The sequence below is a fragment of the Stegostoma tigrinum genome, chromosome 31, assembly GCF_030684315.1.
Source record: "Stegostoma tigrinum isolate sSteTig4 chromosome 31, sSteTig4.hap1, whole genome shotgun sequence".
NCBI classification, from domain to species: domain Eukaryota; kingdom Metazoa; phylum Chordata; class Chondrichthyes; order Orectolobiformes; family Stegostomatidae; genus Stegostoma; species Stegostoma tigrinum.
This window is the reverse complement of record NC_081384.1, coordinates 8,229,805-8,242,286: the sequence shown is the minus strand read 5'-3', so window position 1 is coordinate 8,242,286 and position 12,482 is coordinate 8,229,805. Positions and strand designations below refer to the sequence as shown.

Genomic DNA, 12,482 nt, shown 5'->3' with positions numbered 1-12,482 from the left:
CTCTAATTTTAAGGCTGTGCTCACGAGTCCTAGTCTCCCGCCTAACAGAAACAACTTCCTAGCGTCCACCCCTTCTAAACCATACATTATCTTGTAAGTTTCTATTAGATCTCCCTTCAACCTTCTAAACTGTAATGAGTACAATCCCAGGATCCTTAGCCGTACATCATACGTTAAACCTACCATTCCAGGGATCATCCGTGTGAATCTCCGCTGGACACGCTCCAGGGCTAGTATGTCCTTCCTGAGGTGTGGGGCCCAAAATTGGACATAGTGGAACTACAGTGAGTCATTGTAGGTAGACTGAATACTCAATTAGTCACGTTGCTGCAGAGCAGGGAGTGGCAAACTAAATATGCACTACTAGTTATCATTAGAGAGTACAAGTCAGAGATCCCCAGTGGTCAAATCATGGTGCGACTATAACGTCTAGTCAGGTCTGCAAGATCTACATAGAGAATGCATACAAGTGGAACATTGTATAGAGCCAATCCACAAGGTTGTTACCTGATGATGGAAGGTTATGAAGAAGTTTTGGAAAAGCCTATTCTTTTGGTATCCTAGTTTGACCATGCCCCATATTAAATCTTCTGCTTATTCCCTTTATTTGCCTATTTTTACTGCCTGTGATGGAGAGATCACTTTGAATACCAGTGATAATCTCCTGTCACGCATACCAGAGGGGAAAAGATTTAAACTGGCAACGTGGAGATCTCTCAAGCCCAAGGCAGCTTTTCAAGTCAGCCAGTCCAGTTTCACATTGCTGTTCACTGTCATAAATGTTCTTTTTCCTTCATTTTCTCATTTTGTAATGTGATGGTTCCATAGGAGAATCCAGAACGGCTTTAGGAGTGGCGATCGATGGAGATCTTGTCTCATTTGTTGATCGCTTTTCAAGAAATTGACCAAGATTTTATGTGGCTTTCCTTCATTTCCTATTGCTGTTTTGTCATGGCTACCCCATGTAATAAAAAAAAGTCTAGACCTAAAAGCAAACTGTAAAAGGTGTGCCAGTGGTGTGTTTAATAATCACACACATGTATATATATTCTCATTGAACCTAGACCCTCCCTTTCTCGTAGCATGAGTGTGTACTGTATGGAAGTGGAGGGGCATGATTAAGAAGAAGGAGCATAACAGTGAGTGTCAGGCAGAGAGATTTTCTGACATTTGGCAGTTATATGCTGGCCTTGCGTTTTCAAAAAATGTGTGAGCTAGGTAATCATGGAGAGGGGGATGTCAACAAAAGGAGTGTGTGCAGCCCATCCTTGGAATTACACAGGTGTCGTGCCCATTCCTCATCCATTTCCCATCCTCTGTCTACCTGTCATGCACAGGCCCGGCATGCAATACCTATAACACCTGGCCAGTATGGGAATTTCAGCTCGTATCATGGCTGTTTACTTGACTGATTCATTCGTTAGGAGAGCCAAAGTAAAAGTTTATCGTATCCATTCGATAGCACAGACTAAACGGGCCGAAAAGCCTGTTCATTCTATATCATTCTCTTTTTCTGTGCTATCTCCACTTTTTTCTTTCGTTCTTCAAAACAACTGTCTGTAAAGCATCCAAAACTAGGTCCATGGCAAAGTAATGCAAATGACACGTGATCTCTGGAAAAATTAAAATGCAAAGCCCATCTCAACAAGATTTCAGTTTCACCCTTCAACAGGAATAGCTGTAATTTACATTTATATCACAACTTCAACATAACAAAATGTCTCAGGAGATTATTATCAAACCAATTTAACACCAAGTCACTGCAGAAACCGTAGGGCCAGGGAGCAGCAGCTTGGTCCAAACAGAAGTACCTTTAAGAAGAAATGGATGAGTGTTAGGCAAGAAGTGCGGAGTGGAGGGCCTTGGCAGCTGAAGGCATGACTGCCAGCAACAAAATGATTAAACTGAAGGTGTCAGAATTGGAGAAGAGCTGGCGTGGTGGAAGGTTTTAGGGCTTAGAATTGAAATCACCTGCCTTCAGGGGGTTTGAGCTCAGAGGTGAGGAGGGCACTGAGTTATATGTGACGGTGTCTTACCCAGACACTGCCACCTTCCTGCTTCCTTCAGGATTGAGCTCCGGTGTGAGGGTTGACCATCCTGATCGCTGCCTCTTGAGGCCCACAACTGACAATGAAGAAGCACTCAGAGATCTCATTCTGCCTTCACCAGGACTAACCCAGGCTTCGGTGGGCCTGTTCCCATGCAATATTGACGATAGCTGCTAACCTGTGGGCAGCTTGAAGCCCCTGTGTGACACGATCTCTTTATCAAAGGCAGAAAGCTTCTGGCTGAGGGCGTAGACATTGAGCAAGACAGTGCCTGCCATGAGCCACAACAGTACTCTTTCTTCAAACACCCCTGATCTCCGTCCATTCTCCCCACGACATCTAATACCACCCTCCACCCTCTCCACACAACCACCCCCCCCCCCCCAACAAGCCACCCCACCTCCCCTGACATTACCTTCCTCTACTGGACCTTCTGCAATCTTGGGACTCTGGGGGCGTTCTCATGTCAGCAGCCCTGGCCCCCTACCATGGCAATTGCTGGCCAGCCAACCCTTGATTGTCTGGCACTTCTCTTCAAGGGGTTGACCCCTGGCTCACAACCCCTTCCCGGCTCTCATTTCAGATTCCTCTGTAGCCTCACCGCTGCCTCTTTGTGTGCTATCTTGGACAAGGCAGCATGAGTTTCTCTGTTATTCAGCCAGGTGAAAGTTATAGGAATGATATTATTAAACTGGAGAGGGTTCAGAAGAGATTTCCCAGCAATGTTGCTGGGAATGGAAGGTTGGAATTATAAAGTGGGGCTGGCTAGGCTGGGACATTTTCCACTGGAGCATAGGAAATTGAGAGGTGACCTGATAGAAGTTTATAAAATCATGAAGGGCAGTGATAGGGCGAATGATAGGTGTCTTTTCCCTGGGATATGGGATTTCAGGATGAGAGGGCACATTTTTAAGGTGAGAGAGGAGAGGTTTAAAAATGACATGAGAGGCAAATCTTTTACATGGAAGATGATTCGCGTGTGGAATGAACTCCCTGGTGAGGTAATGGATGTGGGCACAATTACAATGTTTAAAAGACATTTGGATAAGTGCATGAGCAAGAAAGGTTTGGAGCGATTTGGACCAGGAGCAGGCAGGTGGGACTAGTTTAATTTGGGATTATGTGCGGCATGGACTGGTTGGATCAAAGGGGCTATTTCCTTGTTGTGTGACTCTGATTCCATGATACCTCAATAAGATTCCACCCTAGAAATAAGTGAAAGCAAGGCCGTGTTAAGGTTTGAAAATGAGGATGAGTGTTTTAAGATCAAGCTGAACTGGCAGCTAATGTAGGTCAGCAATAACGGGGATAATAGATGAACAGGCGTTAGTTCAGATACAGCAGAGGCTCAGGATATCACCACGGTTTTAGAGGATACAATGTTGAGAGAGCAGCCAGGAGCAGGTTGGAGTGATCAAGTCAAGAGGCAACAAGTTCTGGCTGAAGATTTCAGCAGGAAATGAGCTGAGCAAAGGCTGTGTTGGATGTTATGGAGGTGGGAATGCATGGTCCAGAAAGGTGGTTGGAACTTCATTTCCAATTCAATGTCACATCAAAGCCTAGTTCAGACTCAGACATTCACCGGGGAGAGAGACAGAATCAGAATTTGTGGCAGGGAAGAAAGACCACATTTAATTCAACGCAGAGTCAACTTAATGGAGACTGATATTGTCATGTCAGTTTTATGTCTAGTATCCATTGCCGAAAATTCAATACCAGTCTTGCTCAAAAAACACTAAACGTCATAAATAAAATTAAACATTGTCAATGGTTTGTACTTTCTGCTCTTTTAAATTAGCTGACTTCAAATTAAGAGCCAATGTCTGTATAGAAATAGAAAATGTTGGAAATACTCAACAGGTCTATGAACAAGGTTGGGTTAACCTTTCAGTCATTGCTATTCTCTAAATTACAGTGGGAAAAATTGGGACCTTTGTAATTATTCCAAGGTGATTAAAATATTAATGCAACAATTGTGAAAGGTTAATAGGTCATCTTCATCAATCTACTCTAATTTACTGATAAATTCTAATCTGAATTTTAATAAATATTGCTGTGTAGCATGCTTTGTACATTATAAACTGACTGTCTTGGATTTTTCTCTCTCATTCTCTCACTCCATCACTACTCTCCTTCCTCCTCAGATGTACTGGGTATGTATATCTTACCATAACATGTACCCATCCCATTATCTTGTGTCATACCTGTAAGTGTCTGTGTGTATGTATGTCTGCCTCAAGTTGCTTCACATCCCTTGCAGCGGGTTCTAACTTATGGCTAAGGGCAGTAGCTACTCTCCTGGGGTCTCAACTGGAATGAGAACTTGGCTTGACTGATTTATCCTTTTAGCATGCAAATACGAGAACAATGCCAGAAGTAAAGGTGGTTCCAAACAAACTCTTCATCAAATTTATTTTGTTTTCAATTGGAGAATCCAATAGATATCAAGGACAAGGTAGGGAATTTGTCCTGCCCATGCTAGGACTTGCAGGTCAGGTATTAAAGACACTCAGCTCAGTCCCCAGACCTATACGGAACCCATTAGTGGCACCAAAATGGAGCACTAAACAGAAGCCATTTGCCCCATCAAGTTCTATTCTGCAGCGCTACTCTGGATAGGTTACAAGGTCTTGCCTTTTGGTTTCGAGTTTTCGCTTGTGTTTAGGAACATGCAGCACGGCTGGTACCAGTTTAGTTGATTATTTTGATGCTTTCTTGTTTAAGGCACGTGGCCAGTATTTCTTGCCCATCCCTATTTGCCCTGAAGAAGGTGGTGGTGAGCTGCCTTCTTGAACCACTGCAGTCCATGTAGTATAAAAACTACCCATAGTGCTGTCAGGAAGGGAATTCCAGGATATTGACTCAGCAACAGTGAAGAAACAGCGATATCATTCCAAGTCAGGATAGTGTGTGGCTTGGACGAGAGCTTGCAGTTGGAGGCATTGCTATGCATTTGCTGTCCTTATTCCTGGAGATGGTATAGGTGACAGGTTTGGAAGGTGCTGCCAGAGGAGCCTTGGTGAGTCGTGACAGCGCATCTTGTAGACAGCATTGCTGTTTCATTGAAACGGCAGATGGAGTTTAATTTAAATAAATGCAGTGTGCAGCATTTTGATAAGACAAACTAGGGCAGGACTTATACAGTTAATGGTGGCTCCCTGGTCAGTGTTGTTAAACAGACCTAGGAGTGCAGGTAACAAAGTGTGGGGCTGGATGAACACAGCAGGTCAAGCAGCGTCTTAGGAGCACAAAAGCTGACGTTTCGGGCCTAGACGGTATATAGTTCTTTCAGAGTGGCATCGCAGGTAGACAGGGTGTTGAAGAAAGTGTTTGGCACGCTTGTCTTCATTAGTCAGAGCACTGAGTACAGGAGTTGGGATGCCATGTTTACAGATGTACAAAACATTGGTGAGGCCACTTTTAGAATACTGAGTCTAATTTTGGTCACCCTGATGTAGGAAGGATGTTGTTAGACTAGAAAGGGTACAGAAGAAAGTACAGGGACGTTGCCGGTTCGAGAGGGTCTAAGTTACAAGGAGAGACTGGATAGGCTGGTACTTTCCTCCCTGAAGTGTCAGAGGCTGAAGGGTGACATTATAGACGTTTATAAAATCTTTAGGGACTTAGATAAAGTGAGTAGTCAAGGTCTTTTCCCCAGGATAAGGGAGTCAAAAACTAGAGAGCGTAGGTTTATGGTGAGAGGGGAAAGATTTAAAAGGGACCTGAGGGGCAGTTTTTTCAAGCAGAAGGTGGTGCGTGTATGGAGTGAGCTGCCAGAGGAAGTGGTGGAGGCTGGTACAATTACAACATTTAAAAGACTTTTGGACAGGGTACACAAATAGGAAAGCTTTAGAGTTTTGGGCCAAACGCAGGCAAATGCAACGAGTTAAGTTTAAGAAACCTGGTCGGCATGGTTGGACTGAAGGTCAGTTTCCGTGCTGTATGAGTCTATAAGCCATTGGAATCCTGGAAGATCACAAATTGGATTCAGGCCTACATTGACTTAATTGCTCTCCGTGGGAACGGTGTGTTGACATTCATGAGCGAAAGAGAGAAATGGTGATCCTTTTGTACATAAAAGATAACAGAATTAAGATTTGACTGTCGTGATTTTACAACTTGCTTTGAAAAGAATAAACCTATGCCAGTGTCACAGGAGTCTCAGTGTCAGTAAATGATGATTTGGGATGTTGAAACCAATTTCAAAAGTACATTTTTTAGGAACGGTCCTGTGCTGAGATCCTCTTGCTCAATAGCTTGAAATACATGTAGAAATCAGAAGATAATTTGGTCCTGCACATCCAGCAAAAGTAAAACCCCAAAAATAGGAAACATGGCAAGTACAATACAAATGTCAGAAATTAACGGAGGGGTTTTTGATCTTAGACAGAATCAGTTTTGACAGATGATGCAATTAATTGACATAGAATCCCCACAGTGTGGGAACAGGCCATACTAGGCTGTTCGGCCCAACAAGTCCATACCAGCTCTCCAGAGAGAGCATCCCACCCAGGCTTACCCCCTACCCCTTCTTCTCTGACCCTGGATTCCCATAGTTAATCCAGATAACCTATACATCTCTGAACACTACGGGCAATTTAGCATGGCCAATCCATCTAGCCTGAACATCTTTGGACTGTGGGAGGAAACTGGAACACCTGGAGGAAACCCATGCAGACATGGGGAGAACGTGCAAACTCCACACAGACAATGACCCGAGGTTGGAATTGAACCTATGTCCCTGGTGCTGTGAGGCAACAGTGCTGACCACTGAGCCTCTGTGCAGCCCCAAAGTTTTGAGTAGCAGGATTTAACAACGAGACATTAAAACCCTGGCTTCTTTTCGCATGGTGCTCTTGTAAAGGGCATGGAGCAAATTAAGCGAAAGGGGATGGGACAGATAAGTAGCAGTACATTTCATAGGGACCAGGGCCTAATTAACGTGTTGCGAGGTATCCCGGTGATGTGGAAGCAGCTGTAATTAGCAGCCCTGGGTTACGAAATGGAAAGTTTTCACCAGCAATCCCTATCCAATTATCCTTGCAGCATAGAGTAAGGACAGGACAGGATTCGCTATGCTGCCTTCCACAGTGCAAACACTTGACTGACTGAGCTCACCACAAGCATCTGTACTCACAATAATCAGTGATTGCTCCATGGTCACTATTATTGATAGCAAGATTGATACCAATCCTACATTAATGTATCTATCTTCAAATCCCTGTTTGGTAGCTGATGAAATTTAAACTCGCGTATGGACAGCATCAGCTTGGGCCTTTCGATGACCAGTCCAGTAACATTCCCACTACACCTTCATCTTCCTTGCAGAGGAAGAGTTAATCCACCATGACTGAATGCATGAGGAAGAGCAGGAGATAAACTACAGGCCATAATCAGGTCATTGGTGATACATTTCTTCTAAGAATAAAGAAGTTTGAGCCTGAAATGTTGTCCTGCTAACTTGGAAATTTAAATGGAATTAATTTGACCCAGCAGATGTTCATCGAGGTTTCGTTAAGTGGACTGGGTGTTCGGTACACTATTGCCAAGTCTCCCTCTGAACCCAGCATTTCAGTGATTAGAATGAGGCATGGGTTTAGCCACGATTTCGATGTTTGATATTTAGACTATCCTCAGCACCCCTTGACCTTTCTGCATTGTTTGTCTAAAGTTTTATCCCGTTCTCACAGATGCATGTACTCCCTTGCTGCCAATGTAACTTGCCTGCTGCAGCACCTGAGTGCTCCTGATGGGCAGTCTACTCCGCATATAGACTATTAACATGCAGCACTACTCCACAGTGTGCTGTAAACCAGCAGTTAACACTTTGCTATCCAGCATGCATGCAGCAAGTTCACATCAGCATGCAGGTAATGCTCTATTACCCCACCACAAAGAATATCTCCAACTTTTGCCTCATCTGGGGGCAATGCATTACTAGTTTGCATGAAGAAAATGCATTATTTTCTAGCATACAAGGAACGCATTAACAAAAGTTATGCATTAAAATCCATGCAGGATATGCGTTACTATTATGTATGCAGAATATGCATTATCATCAGGCATGCAGGAAATGTGTTAATGTCAGGCATGCAGAAAGCAACATGCAGAAAATGCCATGCATTTTAGCATGCAAAAGTATGTTATATTGTGTATAAACATCTTAAACTGAATGCAAAGACCATGAATTGTGTAGTTACAGAAATGAAAATGTTTAAGTTGCAGAAATCAAAACAGGTACTGTATATTCACTTAATATCGAGAGATTTTATAAACCCACTCTTACTGAATTTTCTCGGCTGATTTTTTCCAATGTACTGTTATTTCAAAAGTTGTACATTTTAAATATCACTATTTGCACTGTTGAGACCTGACATGGCCCGTACTGATGATGATAAAAACTGAAAGAACTATGGATGCTGTAAGTCAGGAACAAAAACTGAAGTTGCTGAAGAGCTCAGCAGATCTGGCAGCATCTGTGAAGAAAAAAATCAGAGTTAACGTTTCGGGCCGTGTGACCCTTCCTCAGAACTGATGATGATATTGACTGAAGTCGGAGCTTGTGTTTGCATTAAAGGCACACAGTCCTCTGGGAAATAGATGGAGAAGTCAAGGAAATATTAAATTAGAATGTTCTCCCAACCTTACCTCGCCCGAAACATACTTGTTGGTTGAAATGCTGCACACAAAAGCATGAAATGCAAAAATCTTAGCATGTAACCACTTCAAATTGCCAGCACCAGATAAAGGTTGCTTACACCCATTTTAGTGGGGGCACATGTGAGTGGGTATAGGTACATGTAGTCACGTGGGAAATAGATTTGGCTGGGCAAATGGTGTGGAATGGTACAACATAGAAGAGCATGTGTTTGAAGGTTTTTTCTGGACATTGCATTGGAGGTGTTACTGAGGAGGTGGCGAGAGGTCCTGCATTTACAAGCACGCCTCAAAGGGCAATGGGAGCAGATAGACCTCACAGTCAATGTCGGGAATCAAGCTCTGACTGACTGGGAGCAATGCTGCAAGACAAATAGTCACTGTCAGTAAATGCATCATCAAATGCCTTATCATATCCAATTGAGCCTCAGCCAGAGCTCAATTTCTAACCCCTCCATTTCTCATCAGTAAGTAAACATCAGAACTTGTAACTACTGTTCATATGTTTCGCCCCCCCGACACACACGTCTACGGTTGCTGCAAACCTCACACCCACATCTCACAGCTTGCTTACACTCTCATTCTTACTTGTTTATGAGATGTCGTTATTGCAAGCTAGTCCACCATTTACTGCCCATCCCTAATTGCCTTTGAGAAGATAATGGTGAGTTGCCCTCTTGAAATGCGGCAGTCCTTGGGATATAGGAATACCCTCAGTGCTGTTAGGGAGGGAGTTGCAGGATCCTGACTCAATGACTGTGAAGGAACGGCAACATTCTTCCAAGTCAGGATGGTGTGGGGCTTGGAGCAGGACTCAAAGGTGGATGCATTGCCATGCATTTGGTGCTATTATCCTTGTAGTGATGGTGGCCATGGGTTTGCATGGTGCTGTCAGACAGGCCTTGGTGAGTTATTGCAGTGCAGCTTGTAGACGAGACACATTGTTGCCACTGTTGTCAAACTTCTTGAATCTTGTTGAAGCAACAGTTATCAAGGCAAGTGGAGAAAGTTTCATCCTTATTCCAACTTGCAGGTGAAGGAGGTGACTTGCAGCAAAATTCCTAGCTTGCCTTATTCTTTAGAGTCAGTGTATTTCTATGGCTGGTCCAATTCAGTTTCTGGTCAATGATAACCTCCAAGATTTTGAAAGTGAGGGATTCAGTGAGGGTAATGCCACTGAATATCGAGAGGCAACGGGTTAGCTTCTCTCTTGTTGACAGTGGTCATTGCCTGGCTCTTGTAAGTCACAAATGATACTTCTCAGCCTAAGTCAGGATTATGTCCAGTTTTGCTGCATATGGACACTGCCTGCTATTCAACCATGGCAGTCACACCACCCAAACAGACTGCAGAGCAACAACAGAGACATTTCCATCTTTCTTGCAGAACAAGATGAATGCGGTAATGAAAGCAATAGCTACTAACCTGAGGGTGTTAGGCATACCTCTATATCAGACTCCCATGGATCTGCCATTAATGGGACACTCATTGCCAAAGCCATGGCCAGCAATTAGTCTGAAAGCAGTGTGCAGCGTTAGTGTGTTAAAGTTCACTCAGGGAGTGCACATTACTGTGATAACATGAATCATACCAACTCTTCCTTCTCATGTCCACTTCCATATCCCACAATCACTTCCAATTTACAAACTGGAAATGAGTTATGTGTAAAAACTCTTCCACCTCTCTCCCTTTACCACCACCTTCCCCTTGTGCCGTTTTCCTTCCAAATGGCCATGAGTTTCTGCCTGACTAGGCAGTGGAGGATCAACAACATGAGAGATATGGTGCAGTTATAGCACCATGCAATCAGTTCTCACACTCGGTGACCAGCTTGGAATCTGACACTGCGCCTGCATTAGAGAACAGATTAAAGGCAGGCTGTACAAATAGAGAAGTGTTTGGATACTAGCATACTGTACCCAGTACAGAGGGTGAAACCACAGGCAGTTTCAGTTGATGGGATTTCGAAGGGACAGCCGACAGGGGAATGTTAATAATGCACAAACTCTGTGTGCTTGGTGCATTAGGAAACTGATCAGAAAAGAATCTAGAGTGGTCCAACACCAACTTAGCACAGGGCCTTTTGCATCATTTGGATTCTGCCCTTCCCAGTGAGGAAGAGGCGATCAGTTCCATTCACACACTGGCCCGGTCATTAACACAATGTCTGATACACAGTGATACAACTCCCATTGGAGCAGAAGGACACTTACAACACCCGAGTGCAACAGTGGAAGCTCAGCTCGTGGCTGTGTACGGTCAGATGTGATGATGGATTACACTGATCAGAGGAGCTTGATAGGTGCCACAGAGTTCAACAGATTGGATCGCTGAAGCCCTCCTCTAGGGGAGACCGGCGGTGGCTTTGTGGAGAAGAAAACTGCAGTCTTCTGTCAGGAAGGCAGCCTCTCAGCCCTGTTACTCCGTCATATGCCCTGCTGTCGGCTGTCAAACAAGCCAGCGCTGACCTCAGCTGTGTACGCTTAGCCTAAAGCTGAACCTTGAGGTGCAGAGCTGCTTGACATTATCATCCATCTGCAGTGTCACCCACTGAAATTCACTGGGCCATGTTACAGCTCCTGGACTGACATTGCATTGGAGCATTGGGATAAGCTAACACAGAGGGAATAGGCACTAAGGGGACTGCACAATCATCGTTAGTTTGTGCTTTTGTGTAACTTAATGCAATTTCATTTGGGATGTCCATTTTGTGGTGCCATTTGGTTTTGCAATGTGCCCAGGGGATAGCTTGGTGAGCAATGCAGTTGTGCATTCATTGACGAAAGGGAAATGGGGCTCCGCTTGCTGCAATCAGATTTGTTGGACTCATAGAGTTCACCCTTCAGCCCATCAAGTCTGTTTTGATCAAAAACAAGTACAATCTATTTTAATTCCATTTCTCAGCACTCCGCTCAGAGCCCCTAGTACTTGACAGACAGCCCAGGAAAGAGAAGCTTGCTTCCTGTCTTCCTCAGCTGTAAATTCGACTGAAAAGAGTGCGGTGGTAGTGTGTTAAAGTTCACTCAGGAAGTGCACATTACTGTGATAACGTGAATTTTTTACACGCATGTGGTAAACTGAAGATCTGGGCTGTGACGCTAGAGGTTCCAACTTCCTTTTCATTACAGTGGCTGACCAGGAATCACCGCCATTCCTACCATTGGCATGTGTTGAAGGATTTGCAGAGCAACCCTTGACCTTTTTTAGTTGTGTTGTGAATGCTCCTTCCTCAATCAGAGATTCTCTGCAGTGAGATTCAAACCTTGAGCTTCGGTGCTTTGAGGCAGGGACGATATTCACTACCCCACAAGAGTCATATTAGCTTTAGTACTTTTGGATAAATTCCACCTCTGGATGAATAGCTGTTCTGTGCTTCCGCTCAACGTCACTGGAAACGCCCAAATAACCTGCAGGTCAGGACTTAGCTCCGACAGTCCCCCAGTTCAGTAACTTGCCAGCATTTGTCAGTGCTTAGACAGAATGGGTGTTTGAACAAGATAGTGAAGGACAAAAACAAACATTAAACTGCAGCCCAGAATGAGTCACTGCCCTGACGGCTGTAAGGAAAAAGAACTGGAAAAGGAAACCCGTTTCAGAGACAGTAGGAACTGCAGATGCTGGAGAATCTGAGATAGCAATGTGTAGAGCTGGATGAACACAGTGTTCATCCAGCTCTACATCTTGTTATCTTGGAAAAGGAAAACTCATGGTTTTATACACAAACAGCGCAATTGAGTGCCTGAAAAAGGCAGAGTTAATGAAATCTCACTGACTCAA

General features: G+C 44.1%; 1 protein-coding gene across 3 annotated transcripts in view; it reads left to right on the top strand.

Moving 5' to 3' along the window:
- cacnb1 (calcium channel, voltage-dependent, beta 1 subunit) overlaps positions 1-12,482 on the top strand; it is a 310,047-nt gene that overhangs the window by 271,948 nt on the left and 25,617 nt on the right. The window lies entirely within an intron of this gene.